Source organism: Pezoporus wallicus, unplaced genomic scaffold (genome assembly GCF_028554395.1).
Source record: "Pezoporus wallicus isolate ANWC-B61680 ecotype Strahan unplaced genomic scaffold, APGP_CSIRO_Pwel_v1 contig_818, whole genome shotgun sequence".
Classification (NCBI taxonomy): Eukaryota; Metazoa; Chordata; class Aves; order Psittaciformes; family Psittacidae; genus Pezoporus; species Pezoporus wallicus.
The window spans coordinates 6,776,256-6,800,470 of NW_026636248.1; the positions used below are offsets into that span (position 1 = coordinate 6,776,256).

Sequence of the window (24,215 nt, forward strand, 5' to 3'; positions counted from 1 at the left end):
TTTCAGACTGCATCAACCTGGCCCCAGTCAAACACTTACTGATGCTGTGGTTGCTGGTAACCATCTAGCCTATGTGCTTGCCGCTGCCAAGTTCAGCCTCCAGAAAGAAGTAGGTTTTCTGGCTGCCTCCCGGGTCTGGAATGTCTGCCCACATCAGGATGCCTGTCGCTAATCCCCCTGCACCCTCCTAGCAGCAGCACTGCTCCAGCAGCTCTGTCCTCTGGTGACCCCACAGCCTTTGAGATGTAACAGATACAAGCTCAGGTCAGGGCTCGAAACTAAATCTGCACCTGAGATGCCTGCATCATATGAAGGCTAGTTTTAGTATCAGCTTGACCAAACATAAATACCTGTTTTTTTTTCCTGAGTAACCTGAGCATTTGCTTTTGCTCATCCACGATTTGGGGTATTGTTGCAACAGGAAGCAAGGATGTGCTGTGAGTTTTAGTCTCCTAGATTTGCAGCAATCGGCTTCTGACCTCACATTTACCAGCCTGGTTGTAATTACAACCTGTTGCTAAGGAAAACTCTGTCATACCTTAAAGTAACTGTGATATCAAGTAGCTTTGAGATATCTGACAAAAGAATTACAGTAGATTGATGAAAAGTTACTTCAGAAACCCTGCAAAAGACACCCTAACGTGTTACATTATGATAATACATTTCATTTAATAACAATATAAATTCTGTGCTGAGAAAAGAGGGAGCTGGTTTTTGTGCTGCTTTGTATTTTTATGGTTTTGTTGGGTTTCAATCTGTTGGGTTTTTGGGATGTTTTTTTTGGTTTGGGCTTTTTTTTTTTTTTTTCCAAGAGGAACAGAAATCCTTTCTACAAATCAGAGCACACACTTCTGTTTCTGGTGGGAAACACTGCTCTGAAGAGCACCAAATTTCAAAGCTGCTTGAGATTAGATTGTCTGCAGAATTGTGCTGATGGTTGTAAACATTAATAAATAAGATACACGAGGCCAGCTTTTTTTCTCAGATGTTTATGTACTTCTCACTTTTAAGTACATATGACCTGAAGATACAGGCACCAGAAGGAAGAATCTGAGATAAGAATTGGCTTTTAAGATGTAATGCACGGCGACACTTGCACAAAGGAAAGATCCTCCTGTTACGTTCCAGCAGACCCAGCCAGTCAGCAAGTGACAATCTCGGCCCAGTCCTATACATCCCTGCTGCAACTGCCCCCAGCTGCTGATGGGAGCAGAAGGACAGCAGAGAATCCCTCTCAACACTGCAGAAACAAGCCAGGGCTATGTTGCTGAAGGGGCTTCAGTGGGAAATTATGATCATTCCTTACATAGTTTTTTTTTCCATCCCCACAATTCCTTACACAGATTTGTTTAGTTGTGGGGTTTATTTTGTTTTGCTTTTTTCCCATCCCCACTTTTCCTAGTCTACTATTTAGTGAGACTATACACATTTTTGGAGGACACAATTTGGTCATCATGGAAATAATTGCTAAGTTACATACACTTCCTTACAAGTTCCTGACATCTTGATATAGAAAGGCACTTAAGTATTCAACCAGTCTTGCGGACTTGAGTGCAGTTTATTGGTACGTTTAAATGCAAACTGCTCTGGGACCAGGTATGATATAGCAGAGAGAGAGAAGAACTGCTTTGTTTATAGCGGAAACAACTCGGTAATTATCAGGAGTGAGAAGTGAAAAACCTTAGCAGGGCATTCATATTATTTAGACTTAAATGGAGTTTAGATGAAATACAGAGTTTTATAAAACTGGTTGGCACAGCATGAATTGCTTAAGGGGATATGGCTGGTGGACTTTAAACTTGCTTCTGCATCTTTTTCCCTTTCAGAAGTGACAGCTAAATTGAGCACCAATTTCACAAAAAGAATTTGCTCCCTGAAAGGGATTCTAACTCTATATATTCCTGCTCTGTGATCTGCCAGAGCACTCTTTGCACTGTGAAAATGAGGAAATAGGCTCTCTTGAATTCTTGTAGTGGTCGATCAGTTTGCGAGGCCAGCTCCATAAGGAGAGGGGCATACTAAGTGGCACTCACCTCAGAACCTGCTACTGTTTGGATCTAACCCTGCCATATGATTTATAAATTTTGTTTTGTCTTTTTTGTGATTATTTTTCTACCTCTCCTCTATTTATTTATACCCATGACAAGGGTATTGGTGTACCCCAGGTCCTTATTCAAGTAACTTCCTTTTGATTCACATTCATATCTATGCACTAGGAATACTACCCCTTAGAAGTTTACAAAGCAGGGGTGCTTTGAAATGAATTCATACAGCCATGGACATGAACAATGAGAGTGTGGTTTGACCTCTGCTGCCCCAAAGCATAGGCAGCAGCATGCAGAAAAGGCAGCCTTTAATGAGATCGGTTTTATCCCCTTCTCTCCCACAGGCATAAGTAGGTGGGAATGGGTAAGGCAGGAAATGGTGAAGAAATAACTGTGGCCAGTGCAACTGGGCCAATGCAGAGAGGAAGGTCATCGCCACCTTGCTTGGGAACAGCTCAGATTACTTTCTCCTGGGAATAAGATTTTCACTCTTGTCCCAGACGGCTCTCAGCTACCCAGCCTCCTACTTCCCCTCCACACAGAACAAGGCTGAGCAAACAAGAAAAAAACCATCCAGAAAATCCTTTGGGGAGAAAGTGCCAAAGTAGCTGCAAGGAGTCCTTGAGAAAAATAATTGGCTTTCTTTTGGATGAAAAAAGAGGCCCAAATCTGATTTTTTTCCCCCCTTCCATTCTTTGATCAGCTCCAACAACTCAAGTGAGCAGCAGAGAGTCAGGAGGATTGACTGCAAGCTGTACTTGCTGTAAGATCCTGGTTTAGCATCCCTGCTGTGCTATGGCCTCCTCTGTGACCTTGGGCAAGTCGCTCACCTCTGTTGTGATTCTCTTCCCTCTGCTGTAAAACAAGGCCAGTTACACAGGACAGTCTCGCAGGGGGGCCCTGTGATGAAGATGTAATTTCTAGACATACTTGAGCAGTTTTTAGTGAAGGCCCTACGTTGATCAACTACACTTTGTCCCTTACTTGAAGCAAGACTCCTAAACATCCATAGAGCATTCCACAATGATAGTGTTATTTTTTCTAGAAGGATACTTACTATAAGCTATTTCGTTTGCTTTATGTCTAGGAAGATGGTATTGTCAAATAATGATTGCCAGGCTAATGACCCCCTAAAGTTACAAACCACCAGGCATTCAAAGAGAATCAATTCAGCAAGGAAACAGATTTCACCTCAATGCTTAGGGCAAAACTAAAAAGAACTGTGCTTTTAATTATTTTTGTTAATTGATTGGAACTGGGAGGGATGAGAGGGAGGACACAGAGATGGCTTTTTAAGTGACAGGGTTTTCTCTCAGGTGAGAATGTCAGCACAGAAGTTGGCTTCCATGCATGGTGTCAGCACCCCAGTTGGGACCCCCAGCCACAATTGGCTCTCCTACTACCCCACCACCTGACAGCCAAGACAGGTCTGAATACCCATGACCTTCAAGAATGCAACACGGAGTTATCAAAAGCAAGTGCTTTCTTTGAGTTTGATCTTACCCTTCACACCAAAGCAGAGCTACATGCTAATGATTGTGTTGATTAAGCAGCCTTTGTGCTTATAAAAGCTATTAACTGACAACTGAAATGCAGCAGTTTGGGAGTAGGCGGCTCTGCCTTATACCCAGGCAAGCACGCATCTGCAATACCTGGGGAAACTCGATTAGTGTTTAATTTCTGTGCTAATTCTCAATTCCTGCTGACCCTTCCCCTAAGTCCTCCCGCTCTGGCTCTGAGATTGGATGCAGAAGTGGGAATGCTGGAAAGATACACTAGTTATTATCTCACAGGCAGCTGTAAACATTACAGCAAGATAATGGAATTAGTTCAGCTAAGAGGAATTAAGGTATCCAGATAGTACTGGGCTGATCTCATTCATAAAGTGCTCTCTTCTGTGCATTGCGGTGTGTCACTAGGGAAGAGCTGAGGGGTTACAATGGGTATTTATGTTGCAGATCAAATTTAATAGTCACATTCTGGCCAGAACTAAGCACTTTCTGACTATATATAAGTACATATGTATAGCCTGACAAGACAGGCTAATTAATCCTTAAAATATTTGCCCACAACACCAGAATAAAGCCATTATAGAACAGGTTACTTAAAACATAGCAAGTTTGGCACTGTTCCTGAATGCAACCAGATGGAAATGTACACGCTTTTTTGTCTGTGTACTTGGCAAAGAGGAGAATACGGAGATGGTGTCTTGTGGCTGGGTGTGAGGAAAGTTAATGCAGTATCAGTGTAATCTTGGATGTTTCAGCACAGTGCTACCAAGTGCGCTGGCACTGTCACAGTTAAGCACTTTTCCACTTAAAGCTTCTTTTTGGAGGTCCAACATCAGAACTCATGAAGGACACCATGCCAGATGTGCCTTTTCCCTCCTGGCAGGGCTCCCAGGCTTCCCTCACCAGAAAGATGCAGTTTCCCTTCCCCATCTGTATTGTTCCTCCCTGCTCCTAAGGGGGTTGCAGCTGCAGGAAAAACTGTCTTTTCTGGCTTGTTTTGAAAAAGTAAAATACTTGAGAAGTGGGCAGCTCCATGAGACTGGATGTACCAACCGGCAACATTAATTCACACCACTCAAATCAGTCCTAAATTACAGTTATCCTACTTTTTTCTGGGAATGTTTGTGTTAACAAACAAAAGCATAATAGAAATATTCACAGTATTTGTTTGGTCCTTCCAGTGCCAAGTTCACAATTGACAAAATAAAGTGGAAGAAAATGCTGGCCACCAGCAACACTTGGAGTAGGTACAGGAGGTGGTCATGGGTGCAAGGCCAGGTAACACTGCCTGAAATAGAGAGGGGAAGCCACTAATGGGTGATCAGGATGAGGACACACAGCAGTGCCCTGGAAAAGCTTAGGAACCCAAGGCTGGATGGACTCCCAACAGATATCGGCCAGTCACTGGGGAAGGATGAGAAAGGAGCTTTTAGGCTGATATTTACGGCAAGAAAAACTCAAATGGAAGTGAAGTAATCAAACTCAAACTTTAAAAATGCTTTTATCCAGCACTTTCTCCACCTCGTTCCACTGCAGCATCACTCACAATGCAAACCAGAAAGGATGACTTTTTCTGCTGATGTTTTGCATTAACTATGCATTCTTTGAAGGTGTTTTTAAAACTCAGACAGGGACTAATAATCTACCCTGTACCTTTTGTTAAGCAATAAAGACAGATAATCTCTATGTTTAATCACACTGAACATTCCATCTACAACTTTGCTGTCCCCATCTCAAATGAAAGAAGGCGGGATGTCATAACACCTTTCTCCTCACCGAGTTAGTTTCTCCAGACCTCTTGAAAGGGCTGCCATGACTAAGCAAGCAGCATGAGCGAACCAGCTGCTACTGGTTTTTTATCTCAACCAGAACACATTTAAACTTGAGAATATTGTTTATACTGCAAGTTGAATCATGCATAGAGTCAGCAGAAGAGACTGGGTTTGGCATAACACAGGGACTGTTAACTTCACGTGCAGAATGAGGGACTCACTTCAAAGGTTTATATTGAAAAGGTCCTGAATTTGGCCCCACATGGCAGTCATGATAATCACAACTAAGTCTATCAGACCTTGTTTCTGAGAGTTATGAAGCCAAGTAATAATTCAGATAAAAAGAAAAGAAAAAAGAAGCAAGCCCTAAATGATGCAAAGCCTTTTAAGAAATAAGAACAGTTACTGTGGCTAGCTGGTCTTTGAGAGGTTAATGAAGAAGCCTCCCTACCACCTAGCTTCCAAGGAACAGTCCTTCCATGGCATTTCCAGCACGCTTATGGTAATCAAAAGGTACTGAAAACCAATTCTACGTTATTCTGGTATAATTGCAGCAGAGCCACTAGAGGAATTGCAACCATTATGCAAGATGAGGCACCATCACAGTGGGAACTGCTGTTTCCAATGGTTTCTACCCACTTGTTTTTATAGATTCCAGCTACCTTTCATTTTAGTAATTAGCCACCATTTCCAAGGAGATCCATAAGCAATTTCCTGACCGTCTTGGGCCATAATGCTACAAGATTGCACTGGAAAGGGAACATAGTTTGAAAGAAGTCAACAAAATGCAGACAGCACGCTAAAAAGTTCAGGTAAGCAGGAAACAGAGCCCGCCATTTCATTCAACAACAGATAAACGTTGATGCCCCCTAGATCTGCTTGACCATTACACAGGACACAGACATCCGCTGGAAAAACCAATAGCAATTCCTTCCAAGCCATGAAATACTGCAGGAGTTTATTAATGAGCAGCAGATTGGTGTGCTGAAATCTTCAGTCAAAGCAAAAATGATGTAAAAGACCTTAGGGAATAGTGGATGGGAGGGAGGATCCTTCCCCAAGGAACCCAGTGTAGCCTTTGAGTAGAGGACTGCTTGCAGAGAGAAGGTGCTCTGGCAGGGTATCAGCTGGTGAGAGCACAGGCACACTCATAACTTCTATCAAGTTTGCATTAGTTTCAAGATCTTCAGCAGAAAGGAAGAGAAAAAAAAAAACAAACACAACCCCACAACATTTTTTAACGTGTGTGTTTTGCTTTCAAGGAAGTCTCTCAGCTAAATATTATTGAAACAGCAGATGGCAAAATGCAAACTTTATGAAAGGGAAGGCTGGCTTGAACGGCAGGTTCCCGTTTGCATGTGCAAGGGAGGGAGGGAAGGAAGATGCTGAAATTAAGATGCATATTTCTAGTTGAACAACTTGGTTAGAAAATGATGACCATGTCTGTAAGTGTAATTTTTGGAGTACTGGCACGGAGATGTGCAAGAACTGTGAACTGGTGTGAAAACTAAAATACCTAGAGGGACTAATAAGTCCCTATGGGGACCCCAGCTCCTTACATGGCTGCAAAGGATAATTGCAGAGAACTACAACAGGACTGAATCAATGCCATTTTCCCTGGGAAAAAAAAAAAAAAAAAGGTATTGCTGCCTCTGATTACGCTATTCTGAACAGCCTGGCTGCTTTCCCTCTCCCTCACCCATCTCAAAAGTCAACTACAAGCCACTAGAAGTATGTCCAGAAAGATTATGGTTCAGCTGAAAGCCAGAAGCATGTGAGAGTATATATTTACTGGTGCTGTGTCAGATAATATCTGAGAGAAGAGGAAAAAAGGGATTCAGCCCTGCAGTCTCTATTAGCATGTCTGGGCTGTTTAAAGGAGCTATCCAATTGTGTCATTGCTGACAGGCCTTTAAAACTGTATATATCCATGATAAAGGAATCTACTTAGTCTTGATCACAAGCCTCCAAGCCCTACCCGACTCTCCTGTGACATGCAAACTTACTGCCTTTAAACAGGAATTTGAAAAAAAAAGAAATTAATAGGGATGCACCATTACCCATAGCATTATATTGCCCAGGAACAGATGTTAAACAATTTTATGGAATGCTTTAAGTAATATGCAAGCACTTCTGTGCAGAACTAACTCCATAATAGAGATCTAAGTCCAGCAAATACATGAGATAAGTCTTTATCTTGATTTGGAGAGTTATGTCTGTTTTGATTGAAAACATAGAGGTCTGTATGTTCAAGCAGTTTTATTCCCTTGGAATTATATTTTTTCCAGGGTGCTATTATCATTAAGGTCTTATGATCAAAGGGAACAAAAATAACCTTGCTCGATTGTAGTGTTCCCCTTGTGCATATGTTCATGAACATAGCTCATGAAGTACACATGTAGGATGCATGTACCATCCTCACAGATTCCTGAATAGACAAGAAGCAACTGTACTCTCTATTCCAGCTGTGCTAGAAGAACAGTAAATTTGGAGAAAGGACCAACCTTACACTCTGTAAGTAATTTTTGCTAGACAATCTCCCATGCAGTGCTGATAGAACTTTAAAATCCATCACCGTTCACAAGTACAAGGGAAAAGGTGTCTTATCATCTCGATGGGTGCAAAAGTAGCAGCTCTGCCATCGTGCTTCGGAGTAATTTCAGTCATTAAACTTCTTGATCCTTGAATGTCATCAGGAGTTACTTAGGTGACCATTCACTTGCACTTAGGAAGCACTGCATTTAACTCTCTGTAAAATATGGATTTTATTGCAGCAGTGACAAGACTTCTTTCCACAGTCACTGACCTCCACTGCTATTGTTTATCTCTCAAGTGAATCTTTTGCATAAGAATAAATGTATATAGTATACACACCGTGTATTGGTTTCCCTATGTGTGCATGTAGGTGTTGTACACATGTGAATACATAAATCGTTCGATCTATCTGACACACAATGTTATCAGCTCCTTAGAAACATTCACAACATAACCAAATTCAGCACTTTCTTTCTGCAATTATCTAACTTCTCTCCTGTAAAATGCTTGTACGCCTACCCCCTATCTTTCACCACCTCCATCACTCCCCAACCCGTTCTTTTATCAAATCAAAGATTTCACATTTGTCAGATCCTGTAACGTCCCCAGATCTATCCCCTCTGCCCCCTTCTTTCCTCTGCGGGAGCGCCTAATTTCAATTGTGCTCTGCATTCAGCTCTGCACTCTGCCTCGGATTTTGCTCATGATCCGGAGGGTTTTGCCTTGTATCCATTTCACAGCAAGTAGGCAGTGTCAAGAAACCGAGACTATTATTATTTTCTAGTTATCCATCAAGCTTCTCCTGTTGTATTAATATTAGCATTAGCATTAGTATTGGTATTCCCTTCCAAACGCACACGACCCTCCTCCTGCTCCCATCACCTCCCCTTGACCGAAGCGTCTTGCCGGCGATAACAGTTCCCAGGAAAACGCCACATCCCTCCGCCTGACTTTAAATGACAGCGAGCGCAGTCGCCGCACACCCCTGAGCCGCCGGGCACTGCGAGGAGCCCCGGGGGGGAACACCCCGGAGCGGCAGTGGGGTGCAGAGCCCTCCACAAGACAGCTGCCAACTTTCCCATCCTCCCCCCGTTAATTAGCATTCCCAATGAGCACGGCAAAAAGAATTAAAAAAAAAAAGGAAGAGGGAGGGGGGAGGTATCCGACAGTTGAAAGTTGCTCCTGAAGAAGTGCAAAGCCGCATCTCCTTACCGGCAAGCACGGACGGCGGGGCCGAGCCTCGCCCGGGTCGGCAGCGCGGCGGCTGCGGTGGCTCCCTGGCCCCTTCTCCTCGGTGCTCGCTCAGGCTCCCCGCCTCTCACTGGGGCTCCTTCTCGGCCAGCAGCACTTTTTAACTCCAGCATGCAGGCAGCCCGAGCAGAGGGGGCTCTCTATCTGATTGGTTTCCATTCAGTGCTCCTGATTAATAAAAAAAAAAAAAAAAAAAAAAAAAAAAAGGAGGGGGGGGAGGGAAAGGAGAGGAGGAAAAAAAAAACAAAAACCCAAACTCCTCCTTCTCTGCCTGCCTCCCTGGCAGGCGCGCACACACTCTCATACACACACTCTCATACACACACTCACACGCACTGCCGGCGCCGGCGCTGCGGATGCCGGAGCGTGGAAGCTGCCGCACTGGGGACGGGGAGGCGCGGAGCGAGCGCGGGCGCGGACCCGGCTACTCCGTGCACACAGGAATTTGCAAGTGAATGAGGTGGGAGGGCAGAGGGGGAGGGCTGTGCTAGGGAGCCCCCCTTCCCCCCGAGAGCCGCTTCGTGCTGGAGGTGGAGAGCAGCCAGCTTCCTCCTAATCGTTGGGTAGTGACAGTAAGAGCAGAACAAAATCGGGGGCGGAAGGGAGAGGGGGGTTGGGGGGGGGGGGGGGTTAAAGAAGAGGGAGAGGCATGCTTCTCTGTTGTAAACTGTGTGTTTGTGCTGTGCAGCTTCTCATCCTCGGAGCCGGTTCTAAGTCCCCTTGACACCAAAAATGCACGGCTAGTCTTTTCCCACACTTCCCAGGAACTTCCTGGACTTGATGAATCAAGAATTTCAGTGAATTATTAATGAAGATGACACTTTGTGAAGGTGATCACATGTAGCTGTTTCTATGTGAATGGAAAGCGGTGGAGGAGGATTTTCCAGGTGCCTGCCTTTGCCTGGGCCCTGTGCTCCCAGAGGGCTCCTCACTCACGAGGTTATGACTAATCTTAATGCAGAACAAACTGAAATCTCTGCTTTTGCTGTGGGACTCCCGGAGCCCCTCTACACACATGCATGTTGTACAGCCTACCCCCCCCCCCCATCTCAAAGTTTAACCTGAAATAAAGCATTAGGTGTTTTAATCTAAATATTAAATGACAAGATGGAAATTGACAGTGTATTATTTACCTGACAAGTCCACTCCAATTCAGCTGCACAGTGTCCCCTTAAGAATCATGGAAAATGTTGCAAGAAGCTTTTTGCCATTTAAATCTCACATCTCCAATCTTAAGTTTGACCTTTAGATGTATTTTTTCCCCCTGCTAGTCAATCTTACGTCTTTTTTCTTTTCTTTTTTTTTTTTATTTTTTTTCCCCCTCTTCTCCTTTTCCTTCCTTCCTCCCTTCCTCCTCTCTCACAATTTCTTCTTGCTGTATATCTTAAGGATGGGTCTGTGCTGGCTCTAAGCCACCTTTGTGTCCTGCTGTTTCAGGACCATTTCAAAGCTTTTAGTTTAATTTAAATACTCCGAGCAGCAGCAGTTCAGGTAACAGTTTTGCTGCTTGTGCTGTAATTTCTGCAGTGCTGCAGTACCGTCTCCACAGCATAGCTGTTATCCCTGAAACTAGTACTGGGGTCCTTTTTCCTACAGTCACTGTGTTCAGGAGTTCTTCAGCACTACAGTGAGCTTGTTAGGACTCAGTATGATACCTACAAAAGCCAAAGAGGTATGAAGAGGCTGGATTCTGATTTCCAAATGTTTGTGAACTCTGCTTAAGCAAACCATCCAGAAAAGCCACTTAGGTGCTACTGCCATTTTAATCTTTCGCACAGATGGATTTTTGCAGCCTGCAGATTGTTCTGGTTGCTCTCCTTTGATCTCTAGATATCTTTTTTTTTTTCATTTTTTTAATACCCCTGACAATGACAGGTCAGGAGCTCAGTGAGTATTTGCAGAGTATTCCCGTGGGAGCCTTCTGGACACAGTCTATCTCTCCTTTATGACAGACCACATTTGCAGGCTTGCTTTCTTCCTGCCATATTGCATTGTCAACGTCTGACTCACTGCCCACTGTGACCCTGAGGTCTCCTTGGGCATTATTCATTCCTGGATGTGTCACATTCTGCTTAGCTTTAATAAAGCTTCTTTTTTATTATCATTATTATTATTTCCTCCAACAAGACAGGGTTATTTTTGTCCAAGATGGGTCTTCAGTATTTTTGTCAAAAAGAAAAAGCTTGTACAGGAACTGTTGTGTTCTCCAGAGCCTGTGTGTGAGATTTTTATCCTCCCATTAATTTTATGAATTTGTGGTTGACAATTATAAATCCATAGCTGTGTGAAGAAAACTTTTTTTTTTTTTCATTTTTGAGGAATATTGTCAAGATGGTGCTCTTCCTCCTCAACCCTCTTGTGTTGACAGCTATAATGATATTAGACTTCACAGACTAGATCGGATCATTAGCCCATGAAGTGTTCTATACCTGACACATGAGCTGAGAGAAAGGCTCAGCTAGGATTATGAAAATTAATCAAGATCAGTGTTAATTGAAATCAACTTCCATGTCATGAAGTAAAGAATTTAAGAAGATTCAAAGGAGGACCCAGTGTTTGTGCATCTAGATAAGACTGGAAAAGAGAAAAGACTTTTTTTTTTCAGCTCTTGGAACAGTCTAATATTTGGAAATCAGGATGAGCAGTCCATGTAAAACATCCTGTTCCACACCTATCTTGTCTGTGGCTCTTCTCTGAAGCAGGTATTCCTGTCCATGGACAGACATGGAACTGAATTAGCCAGAATGAATATCCGAAGTGGCAGCTTCTTCCTCTGCCATCTCTGTAGAATGTCCAAACCCTGCAGACTATGACAGAAATGTCCATGAATTTCAGCCACCAGTGCAAAAACAAAATACAGCATGAGCTAGGAGTATGTGACAGTTTTTCTCTGAGCTATTTAGGAGAAATCCCTTTTCCAAACAATGGAAGATGCCTATGTGGGATTTAAGGACTAAGAGCAAAAATTCCTGAAGCCGATGGAAAGCCACCCATGGTTCACTGCAATCTGCAGTATCTGCAAAACAATCTGAAGGTCTCACTTTGTAACTCCTCACACGAATAAGGCACTTCAGAGTTTCTTCAGCCCTGTTTATTTTACAGAGAAGTGGAGGGACTTATTTTGAATTTATAAAGGGGAAACCACAGTCTAAGAGAATTTATTTTCACTCTTTCCTGCATTTTTTTTTTGTTTGCTTGTTTTTTTGTTTGTTTGGTTATTTGTTTGTTTGCTTGTTTTGGGGAAAGAGATACAGATATAGAGGAAACATTCCAAAAATGAGTATGACTAGAATCTTGATTATTGAAGTAAAAGAGAAAAAAATTTGCATTGGACCTGGTACACAATCAGATTATGCCAAAATTTGAGGTAGAATATATTACCAACTTTGTGTCACAACATTACAGATGCTATATATGGTCACTATCCAGACCTTTAAAAATCCACAGCATAACACTTATGACCTTCAGTGACAATGAATTCCACGGGTAACCACGTACAGAACAAATGTTTCTTTGTTTACTTTATAGCTTTTTAATTTCACTGTCAGCTTTATATTAAGTATTAAGAAAATAATGAGCTCCTAGATAGTTTTAAACATATTTTTCATTTAATCATGCTAATAGAGGTAATTTAAAAAAAAAATAAATTTGCTTTCCCTTGCTTGAATGCTGTGTCTCCTAAGTCTCTAAACCCAATCCCATAGATCTGTGTGCAGTAATCAAGGATAAGCCAGGCAACTATAATGGGCTGAGATAACATGTTGCAATTTACCATTCCTCAAGTGAGGCATGCTTCTCATAGGACTGGAACTGACCCTACATGTTTTCCTACTCCTAATCTGTTGTAAATATGAAATAAATAAGTTAGCTCCAACCACTCTTCCTTTTTTAATTCTGTCCATATTCCTGGTCTGTTCGATCCCTGGAGGGGTGATGGTCCCCAGATGGATCCCAGTGACTTCATGCAACCCTGCATTGCATATATTTTCTTCTCTGAATAGTTTTGTTCTTTATCAATGTCCTTCCTCCAATGAGGCCCCCGAAACTGGAGAAAGAGGTTATTCCAGCAAATCCAAGAGCCCTATCCTAATTTGAGTTTGTTAGATTTTTAGTCCCTTCTAAAAGCAATGAAGAAAAGCAGGTGATGGCTTGATTGCTAGCTTCATAAGCCACATGAGGAACTACTCAATTTTTGCCTATTGCATAGATATTTTAAGGTGAAAGAGATTCCCATTGCAAAGTACAAAAGAATAAAGAAGCAAAATTTGCATCAGAGCTTGCTGATTTCATGGAAACATTATGAAACCTGCCTGTTTTTTCTTAGCTTGCTGTCTGAACCGCTCAGCTGCTTCCCAAGCAGGGAACCTGGAACTGCAAATTCTTGCAGTTTTATGACTTCTTGATGTCTGTCTTTCCCCATTTCAGTGGTAAAAGTCAGGAAATGAAGGTAATTAGAAAATTGTAATAAAATATTTTGTTTATCTTTGATAGATAGTGCAGATCATTAAAAAAAAAATGTCTGTCTTCTTCTTGTGGCTGAAGATGAGAATTTATTTTAAAAAGTGTTCCAGAAATTCAGTTTTCCAGTCAACTACTATGCTAGCTACTCCTCTGCTACTCTGTGTCTGTCTCAACTGTTGTAAATAGCACCATTTTTCTTCAAGAATTAGCTATTACTTCTGAATTGAATAATCCTGATGACCGTGGCCTTCCCCCAGTTTTTCTTCTGGATTCTAGTCCATGTCTTTTTTGCCTAGGGATGGTGAAAACAATCTCATTTTGAGCAAAACTAATACTGAAACTGATATTTTCAAAACTGTCATACACCTCTCGATTTCTTACCTCTCCTAATCCAGTGGTATTAAAATATCACAAGAACAGCTGTTGTTCTCTTGCTTGTGGAGTCAGTAATTACAGAATTGTGTTGTGAAAGTAACAAGCTAAAGGGTGGCAGGTAAGTTTCACAGACATCTAGCAGAGGTATGTTCAGCTGAACCAAACTTTTGCATTTCAGGGTTTACCCCTCACTCTTTGCAAACTACAAGGAAACTGCTGTTAAGACTGGCAGTAAGAATGTACCTTCACCTCTGCACTAACAGTATGCCTGATTGATCATTCCTGATAGAAGCATAAAAATGTCAGCATAACAAATAAGACGGGTAAATAGCAGCTAATACCTCGGGAGTTTCATTGCCTCAACAGGTACATGAAGTTATAATTGCTCTAATAAGCACTCCCACAAGCAGTTAGCTTGCTGTAGAAGAAGCCTGAAAGGACAAAAAACATTGTTCCATTCAAAACACCATAGAGATCAAATACATCACAACCAATATGGTCTTTAAAACCAAAAGCCTGCATCATTAGGGTAAGTGAGGAGCCAACACACATCTGCATGCATGAGATAGCAGCAAATGGAAAATCAGATTCTATCCCTCTAGCTGAATAATCATTACACAATAAAATCAGTTCATGACCAAATTTCACTCTAAGCCATTTGGCTGCAGCCAGAATCTTGATAGCTTCACTGTAACTGATAAGAAATGTTATCACTGATCCTCTGATGCTGCTGTTGTAAGTTTTTAGTCATAGGCAGTAGTCAGAATCTGTAGATGCTGCTTCTTTCCACATGTGATATTATTGCTCTAAAATTAGAAGGCAATACCATTTTGCCAGCTCTCAAATTTTTGGATGCTCTGGGAATATTTTACAAAGTGCCTAAGTACATAAGTATTTTTCAATAAATATTTTATTTTCTGAAAAACCTCCCTTTAATTTATTGTGGAACCCACAGAACTCTTCTACAGGGTTCTATCTGCTATCAAAATGCCTCACTTTGGTCATGAAGCCTATTATTTATTTGTGTGAAGCTGACACTCTTACTGGTCCCCTGTCTGTTTGTTTCCATCAATTGTCCCTTCTCTTAGGGCTCAAACTTTTTTTGTGTAAGTTCCCATGGTTTAACCAGTTACTCCGCACTGCCTGAGTGACAGAAACTGTGCATACTTCCAAATGTTACAGAACACCATGTAATTTGACTTTGTCAATCCCTTTTCACTGTGGACTGGGCTGAAAAGAATTGTCTTCCATTTGTTCCTGGCTAAGAGGGCCTATATGAACAGTTACTATGCTTGAACCAACATAGGCTATTAGCTGTGCAGTAATAACCTGCTTGTGAGCCTGATACGGGCATACTTTATATTTTAATAATCTCTGGAGAACTGACAGTCTTTTCTGCTCCTGCTTGCACAGCACCTAATACAATAAGCAAAAAAGCACTAGACAAATTCATGCAAATAATTAATACATCAAAATCACAGTATAATTTTTAGTAGTACACACACACACACGTCCACTCACAGACTTTCTGGCCTGGAGCGTTTGTCACCTAAATAGAGCTGAAAGGTAAATGCTGAAAAGGAAAATGAGGAGATGAAGTGAGCTAAGCTTCACGCAGCAGGTCGGTTTAGATCTGGAGATAAAATCCAGACCTGATTCCTACTCCACCCCAGCTCACACAAGTGTCTTATCCTCTCACTCACAGTGCCTGCCACATCTTGTTTCTATCAGAAGTTTCAATCCAGGCATATTTTTCGCATTTCTCAGATAAGTATTGTTGAGATCCACAGGTCACTCCCTCCACCTAGCTGATCAGTCAGTTCCTCCTTCTCAGGATTATGATTTAGTCCAACTCTTCATCTTTCCTGATAACAATACTGTTGCATATACCTGTCTCTCTTAGATTAGGTAATCTACACAAGGAATAGTGCATCTTTTTCGAGTCATTTTCTAAAAAGTGTTCTCTGCTTTCCCCATCTCCTCCAGTTTTTGATTCATATAGTCCTGAGTATATTCCTTGCATGTCTGCAAGAATCTGTGTGGTCACACCAGGGTTGAAGTCCGCAACACGCACCTTACACTAAGGTTACAAATGCACATAGATTTTTCTTAGCAAAGAACTTCAAGTCATCTTTACTCCCTCTACCTGTGTGCTAGTCACCCCTGCCTTTGCCTCAGCTCACCTCCCTCCAGAGTTTTGGCATTGAAACCATCTGCAAGGTGTGCTGTAACCTGGTCACAGAAATTGATGTGTTTAAAAATGACTGTTGCCGAAGTTAGGTTTATAATTTAGATCATTTGAGTTACCTATTGGAGTATAAATGTGAGGAAATGGTGAACTACTGCATCTCTGTGTGTATGCAGAAGAGTAGTGGTTGGTGGTGGTTGGGGGAAACTTCTTAAATGACTACGTGGTTGCAAAAAAATGTAGTGTCACATTATACCTTAAAGATACATTCTGTTTTCAGGAGAAATTATATAGCAGCATAGTAATAAAAATGATGAAAAGTCCCCCAGGTCATTTGTGAAAGATATTTCTCTAACTATACACAGAATTTGCAAAGTGAGCTGGAGTTCTGTATTAGCATTTACTTGAGCTAATCAGTGAATCTGCTACTGCCTTTCTACTTGCCAAATGATATTGTCATCTCAGAGAAAACAAATACCCTTTACCCCACAGCTTTGTGGGTTCTCTATATGCCAAGCACTTAATCTAAGCAATATAACTTGATGTTCCAGATGCTTGGCTGAAGTTCTTGATTAAATTTATTAATTAATTTGATGAATTTATTAAATATAGGCTATTTTATTCTACCGCACAATATGTTTTATTTTTTCTTCCTTCTGTTTGGAATTCCCCTCATCTTCTTCCTCACAAAAGCCTTCATCTGAAGAATGGAAATTAGAGCTCCTTGTGCCTAGCTTTAAAACATGAAGGTGGACTAGTCATTAGAGACCTCTTTGTGATCCCAAGTTTTGGAGTCCAGTTGTCAGAACATTTTAATAACTTTCTTGTCCCTGCCTCTTGGGAATGTAAAAGCTGTGTTACTGTAGGAGAGTGACACTAATTTAAGTATGCAGCTTAAGAAAGTGGGGGTATTTTGAATTTAAATCGATATCTAAACTTCATGCGAAGGTGCGATTCCCGCTGAAAGGGTAGGAATGCCTGTGCAGTGTTTATAAATGCATGTTTGCTAGGAGGCTACAGCATTTTTTAAATTTCCAGCTCATTTGCTTCCATGATGGTTGCTTTTAACCCCTCATCATAATCATTCAGCACTGCTTACACAATTGCCCAGTCGTCCCCCATGCCCTGACCCTTTCAAGGAGCTTGTACAAAACAGGAACCAAAAAATTGCTTACCAGTTTTTTATACCCTCCTGCATAAGGAGTTGCACAACTACACCTATGGGTGATATTAGTACAGTCCCTAAGGATGTGGCAGCTCAGTGCAGGTTGCCATGAAATGCAAAGGAAATACTGAAACTCATAATGGAGCTGGGTACTCAGCCCAGTATTAATATAATTTGGGGTCTTTTTTCATTAAATGAAGAGAAATATTCTCTCTGCTGTAAAGGATTTCCAGTCAGAAGGAGAAACATCAAGCTTTTATTTTGCATTCTATAAGTATAGCCCCCACTAGAAAAGAGCATACTGCCAGGACCTTTTTTATCTACTTTCTCAATTAGCAGCAAACTGTGATAGTAATTCACACGATAACTAATACACTAGCTTCTGCATTTCGCTGTATCTTCTTCTTGTAACTATTTTAGGAACTGCAACGCTGTGGGATATACCTAGTTCCCGTTAATAGGTACTGTACTGAAAAGGAGAGAGCTAAACATCCTCTACTTGTTCCCTTTCTAATCTCTTATTCAGTGGGCCTTCTAGCAGAGTGAGAAACATTTTAGCAGGAAGTAGAGCAATGCAAGTGGGCTTTGTAAGAAAAAAATATCTTGTAGTTGACTAACAAACACTCATTATAAAAAAAACAGGTAGTTTTATCTAAGACAGTAGAAGAAGACAGTAGATGCTTTGGGACTCCTGTTGGAAATGTTAGTTTATTGACCTAGGTCATAGCTCTGCAAATTAATTAGAAATAGACTGAACTTTGGGCATCTGAGTAGTCCCTCCAAGGCTGGAATGACATTCTTGTGTCTTCATTGAATCAGTGTTTGAGATGCTATGGGAGATCATCATCACTACAGTAAGCCACTTATGGACTATGAAGAGTTAAAAAATCCTGTTCAAATGTTCTCTTTGAATGTAGTGAAGAGATATTTCCTGAACCCACAGGCCTTGATTCACACTTGAAATACTGCATAGCCCATTTGAATATTTTTGTAGTGCTTAACATTAGCATCTCTCACACAGTTTACATTACTTTGACTTATGGAGGTCCCACTGTGGAGGACTGGGGAAAACTGAAGTTCTGTATTAGTAAGCCCATGACAGAAAAAGAGGCAATTATCTCTAACTTTAAAAGCTCCAAAGTGTAATTCTTGCAATTAATTCCTACAAGGTTCAGAGAATCTAGGCTGGATTTGGTTTGTGGTAGATATTTACATTCTCTTTGGATCAGCTATATATTTATATATAAGAAAAGTGGTTTCAATAATGATCTTCTACTTAAACTTGCAAATCAAATAGACCCTATGGGACATCTGATGTAAATTAGTGAACTGTTCCTAAAGGTCCAGCAGAGTAGCCGATGCTATGGATAAAAATAGGTTTTGTGGCATGCCTTTGACTCAAAAAAACCCAAGTTTATAAAGCTCTTTTTTTCTGTTTTCTCCCATAAGATTAGTTATGTGTTAGCTGAATACTGCAGTAGGGAAAATACCCAACAACTGTTGTGAGATATAAAAATAGCCTAATATAACACGCACCTGATAAGAACATAACCTGCAGGAGCGGTTGCAGTGGAGCCTTAGGAGAAAGCCATAATTTATAATTGGTCACTGTTCATCTGACAAAAAAGAGAGAAATTCAGAGTTCAAAAGGGACTTCAAAATGTGAATCTGTCAGAGTCTGTGCATTGTATTTGCTTTGGATAGTGCATTAATATCTCTTGCAAACCTTATGCTATTTTGAGTGATGGAGGTCCTACTGTGTGGGACTGGGAAAAAGAAAAAAAAAGTTCTGTATTAGTAAGCATGTGACTGGAAAAAAGGCAATTATCTCTTTCTTTAAGAGCTACAAAGTACAGTGGTGGTAGCTTCTGACAAGAGTAAACTAGATGTGCACAGCTTAAAGGCAAACTGAGGACATGCAGATGAAAAGTTCAGCCCTCTCTTCCTTCCCCCCTCCTTTCTTCACCCACCCCTGTGATCTTTTTGCTACAGTTTTTGAGAAAATCTGGGGCACTTGTTTCTTTTATTTCTTCCAGATAGTTATTTTATCTTCATTTTTGGTATTGTGGTAATGATATCCAGTGGCTGCTTAGATGAATCACTGATAGATATTCCTTAGGGATATTCCAGAAAAATGCATCCTAGCTAGGACTTATTTCCTAAATCACAGCATGAATTTGAAACCTATATAGTCTGCCAGCAGTAGTCAGCTCCTGTCACTGGTCATGTTTCCATTATTTTCTCCTTGGAATTGTTCTTCAACCCTTCTATTTTCTCCACCTCACCAGCATTTAAAGGCTGCAATGAATCTCTTATATACATACGAAGGTGAGAACACACAGACAATCCTTTCTTACCTTTGTATTTTATCTTCAGAAAATTACTTTTTTGCACTCACTGTCTTGGTTTGGGATTCACAAGATGCTTCCATTTTTTTTTTTTTTTCTTGGGCACTTCACAAAACTGGCTAGGCATTTCTCTTCTTTGAAATCTGCAAGAAGTAGAGACATAGTCAACAGGAAAAGAAAGGATAGGGAATATTATAATGAAAAGGCAAGTGTTCTTTATTCAGGGATCTCAAATCTTGGAATGAAAAGTGATGCTTTCAAAGGCTCCACATCAGTTAATGAGGTGAATATTGCTGCTGTATTCAGTGATTGCTTCTGAAAGTGCAAAGTAATCTCCCCAAACTGCAGGTTGTGTCATGAAATTACCTAAGAGCTATGGAGGGGGGGTTGTCCTATTATTTCTGAACTCTCCATGTGTATTTGCGCCATGATGGTAGCGACCAGGACTGGTTTGAAACTAGGAGCTATTTGTTGCAGAAGCTGCTCCAGGCATGTCACAGCATCTCACTGAAAAATCTCCCAGCAGCGCCATTACCTTGTATGGGCAGGTTCTTCTCCCAGCTCAGCTTTTGGAGTGGCAGAGCACATCAGAGCTCTCTCCTCAGAAGACCTTTCCAGTTGGCCTTTGCTGCTGGTGTCAGCTGCTTTTAGAAAGCAATCCATCTTTGCTTTCCCTGTGTGGGTAAATTTCTAAAGAAAAACACCTTCAGAGCGGGATGAAAATAATTTCCTAAACCTGCATGACAATGTATCTGTTACTGTAAGCAGTACTAAGAGCTCCCTGGCCAAGTTTGAAGTGATCTTGAGTGAGTGCTGCTGGCTTACGCATATGCACCCATACTGCCACCTTCGCTACTGCTGGCACGCAGCTTGGGTGAGCGAGGTGTGAGGCACAGGGAGGGAGTGAGGCTGTCTTCACTCTGGCCTGTAATTCTGCACTCATGAGAAATGGATCTGGGCAGCTGGATAGCTGCACAACAGACATCTGGCCTGCTTCAAGAACAGGCTCGCAGCTGCATATATTTTTGTTGTTGAACTAGAGCACAGATTCATAGTAAGGGAGGATTCTGTGTGTTGGTACAAGGGCTGAATATTGGCTATAGACAGAAAACTGCTGATGCAGCCAAAAATAATAAAATGATAAAAAAATGATAAAAAAATCCCCAAACATTCACATGTCAAAACTGGCAGAGTGAATTAATACCGAAACAACTCTCTACATCCAAGAGCTGTGATGAACTCTGAAGCCAAATGCCCTGTATTGCAAAACACAGCCTTATTATTGGTGGGATTCTTGGTAAAAGCCATACAGCTTCATACAGTTGCAGTGGCTGAGGGTGCAATTCCACGCTATATTTGGGGAGAATGCTTGGGAAGCACTGAAGACTGCAGTGCAGTTCCTGTCCCAACTCTCCCAGCTGTGCTGACACAGCTCAGTGAAAGCTGAACCAGCGAGCTAGATCACTGGAGTTAGTTTGCTGTTACTTTCCAAAGTTACCATTAATCCAAACCATTTGAGTGATCTGTTTTACAGAGCACTCAGATAAACAGTTGCCATGGCACACCAGGGAGGGTAAGACTGCAGGGTGAGGTGAGAGGCAGAGTGCATAACTACACTGAGCCAACTGCTCTGTTTTGAGCTCTCTGGCAATCCCTCTATGTCAGAGTTGAAGGATATGGTGTGTATTTTGCAGCTTTGCCCCCAGAGGTATGAGTATCTCAGGAACAGTGTACTATTAAACTGGCACTTCTAACCAAGCGGTCTTCATCTTAAAATAGACAGACAAAGCTAGAAGATGCTTGTTTACAGTAAAACAAAAGCTTTAGAGTGAGCAAATTGGTCTTGTGGTGTTTAATTTGTGATTCAGGCTCATCTAGGACTGTCCCTGTTTCTCTGCAATTAAGAGCATGTAAGTGTACGTAAACATTTGGATTAGTCAGACTTGGGTGCCAAACTTCTCTTGCTTTTCAGTGTCATTTGGGGGCTAAACTGTAATTTCTTCCTTTAAAAGCAACCTCAGGATTTAAGGTGTTTCTTTCTTGTTTTTGGTTGGTTGGTTGGTTGGTTGGTTCTGGTTGGTTGTTTTTTTTGTTGTGTTTTTTGTTGTGTTTTTTGTTGTGTTTTTTTTTTGTGTGTGTGTGTGCCTAGTTTTTGTATTATAGGGCTCAAGTAAATATCATACAATTCTCCCACAAATATTGCAATAATAATTCCATACAGTATTGGCACTTCAGTAGCAAAAAAAAGCCACACAATTTTTAGCAGATCTTAGCTAAGTAGGATACTTGCAGGGTGCCAAGATCAAACTCTTGTGTTATTTTCTCTGGGGGAAAGCCCCAGTGAGGTCACATTACATTACCCTCTGCTGGGAATTTTCTTTCTCATGTCTCCTGCTTGTGACTAAAAAGTTTATAAGTTGGGTGTTCAGTGTCCCACAGAATTAATGCCAGACTAGAAAGCAGTGATTTCTATTTATTTTAATCGACTCTATAGCAGTTTGGTTTATCATCCTTTCAACGAAAGAATTGTTTATCTCATTTTTGTTCGTAGATCTCAAATTAGTAACTTCCAGGGGAGGCACAAAAATTAATTGGTATAATAAATGTACTTATATTTGCTGTTGTATTTTAGCATACTACAATTCAGATACAATGCATATGAATAGTATTTAATAAAAGTTTACCTAATGGAACATATACTAAAATGATTTTTTTTTGTTTGTTTGGATGCAGCTATAGTGATGTGATTTCTCTTGTCATATTTTTCTCTGTCTTTCTAGGCCTTTATACTGCTGATGAGCAGAAGGCAGAGGAGATAAGGTCACTCTTCTTGTATCACTGTCATCAGCAGTAACTGATGTAGTTGCCACAGAAATAATGGTATTTTTGTTTCTTCTCTCCTCTGAGACCATAGAGAAACTCTTCTGAATTTTAACAAAAGGCTCAAAGTGTCTGGCTGGTATGTACAGAAAGGCCTCTATCATCTTCTTTCTTTCTCCTTAATATTGAAAGTAGCCGCCAGAATCATAAACCCAGCATGGCGGCAATTACCTCACACAGTGACTCTGTTTATTTTGTTTGCATGGAGCTTTGAAGTCAGATCTCCATTATCTTTTAATCAGGAGAAAATCACTGACTTTCTACACTTCACCTTTAAACACGGAGTTATCCAAGATGTGGGATCAAAGACATGGTGTGGAGCAGGCAAAAGCTGAGAAACACAAATGTGATGTTTCCTAATGGGATGTTTGGATGACTAGAAAGTTGAGCAATAGACACCCTTTTTCTTTCCTCCTCCATGCTTTGCTCCCTGCTACTCTGTAGATGGCAGATACATTGCTAGCCATCCATGCCCATGATGTGTTGTCGGTGGCTAGAAGGTGTTCTTGGGCTGCAAGACACTCTTCCATTATTTGCTTTCTAATCACAGAAAAATGACTACTTTGTAGTGGAGAACAAAGTCTTTTTCTTTCTGTCTTTCCATATTACCTTACCACGATGTTTTCGGAAATATGTGTTTTCTCTGGAACAGACTCATCGATGAGGAGCAAATCTGTATCACTGTTTTGTATCCATTATTTCCTATTGCTACTGTGTAGATGACCTCAAAAAAAAAAAAACCAAAAACCCCCAAAACCAACCAAACTCAGGTTCACTTTGTAAATATAGTAACCATACTTTATTTACAGTTTTCATTGCAGTTTGAAAGACCAGCGCTTGCTTCAGTTATTAACAATCCCATTTTTGCAGATCAGGGCAGGATCCGGGGTCTTATCAATGTATATATTATAAATACGTGAAGGGAGACTGCAGAGAAGATGTAGCCAGGCTCTTCTCAGTGTTGTCCAGTGACAGAGGCAGTGGGTCAAAACTGAAAAACAAGAGGTTCCCTCTGAATATCAGGAAACACTTTTTCACTGTGAAGATGACCAAGCACTGACGCAGGTTGCCCATGGAGGTTATGGGATCTCCATCCTTGGAGATGTTCAAGAGCCATCTGGACACGGGCATGGTGCTGGGCAACTGGGTGTAGGTGGCCCTGCCTGAGCTGAGGTTGCTGGACCAAATGACCTCCCGAGGCCCCTTCCAGCCTCAACCATTCTGTGATCCTGTGACTCCTTGAACTGGTTATTCTCCTAGAAGGTCTAGATATCTACTGTTTAAACAGACATAAACCATTTATAGTTATGCGAATTAGACTGTTTCAAAACATTACTCCTGAAAAACCGTCACATAGAGAAATGTTTCTGTCATTTGCCAGAACAAGTCTGTGTCTTCACTTCTTCCCTGACAGTGCATGAAAATAAAGGGCATTTCAATCCTGCAATAATGTTTAATGAGCATCAAGACTTTTCCAGTTCCCTTGGCCATTACCAGTTACAGTTCAGTCCATTATTAGTATCAGTTTGTTCAGGTATAGGAACTACGGGTAAAGTTGCACATAGAACCAGCAAACCTTATTCTTGAGAAGATGCAATTCCACATACTTTGAGGCAGTGGAATGGAGATAAGGTTACCCAGGCCCCTTTCCCACTCCTGGTCCTGCAGGAAGGGTTGCTTCATA

At 41.3% G+C, this 24,215-nt stretch overlaps 1 protein-coding gene across 2 annotated transcripts in view; it reads right to left on the reverse strand.

The window, feature by feature from the left end:
* Positions 1 to 9,287, reverse strand: part of LOC130593918 (cadherin-6) — a 98,166-nt gene extending 88,879 nt beyond the window's left edge. For both annotated transcript variants that reach the window (XM_057399421.1, XM_057399422.1), the window contains exon 1: positions 9,076 to 9,287. The gene's annotated coding sequence lies outside the window, so the exon portion shown is untranslated. The remainder of the gene's footprint in view (positions 1 to 9,075) is intronic.
* Between the last annotated feature and the right edge of the window lie 14,928 nt (positions 9,288 to 24,215).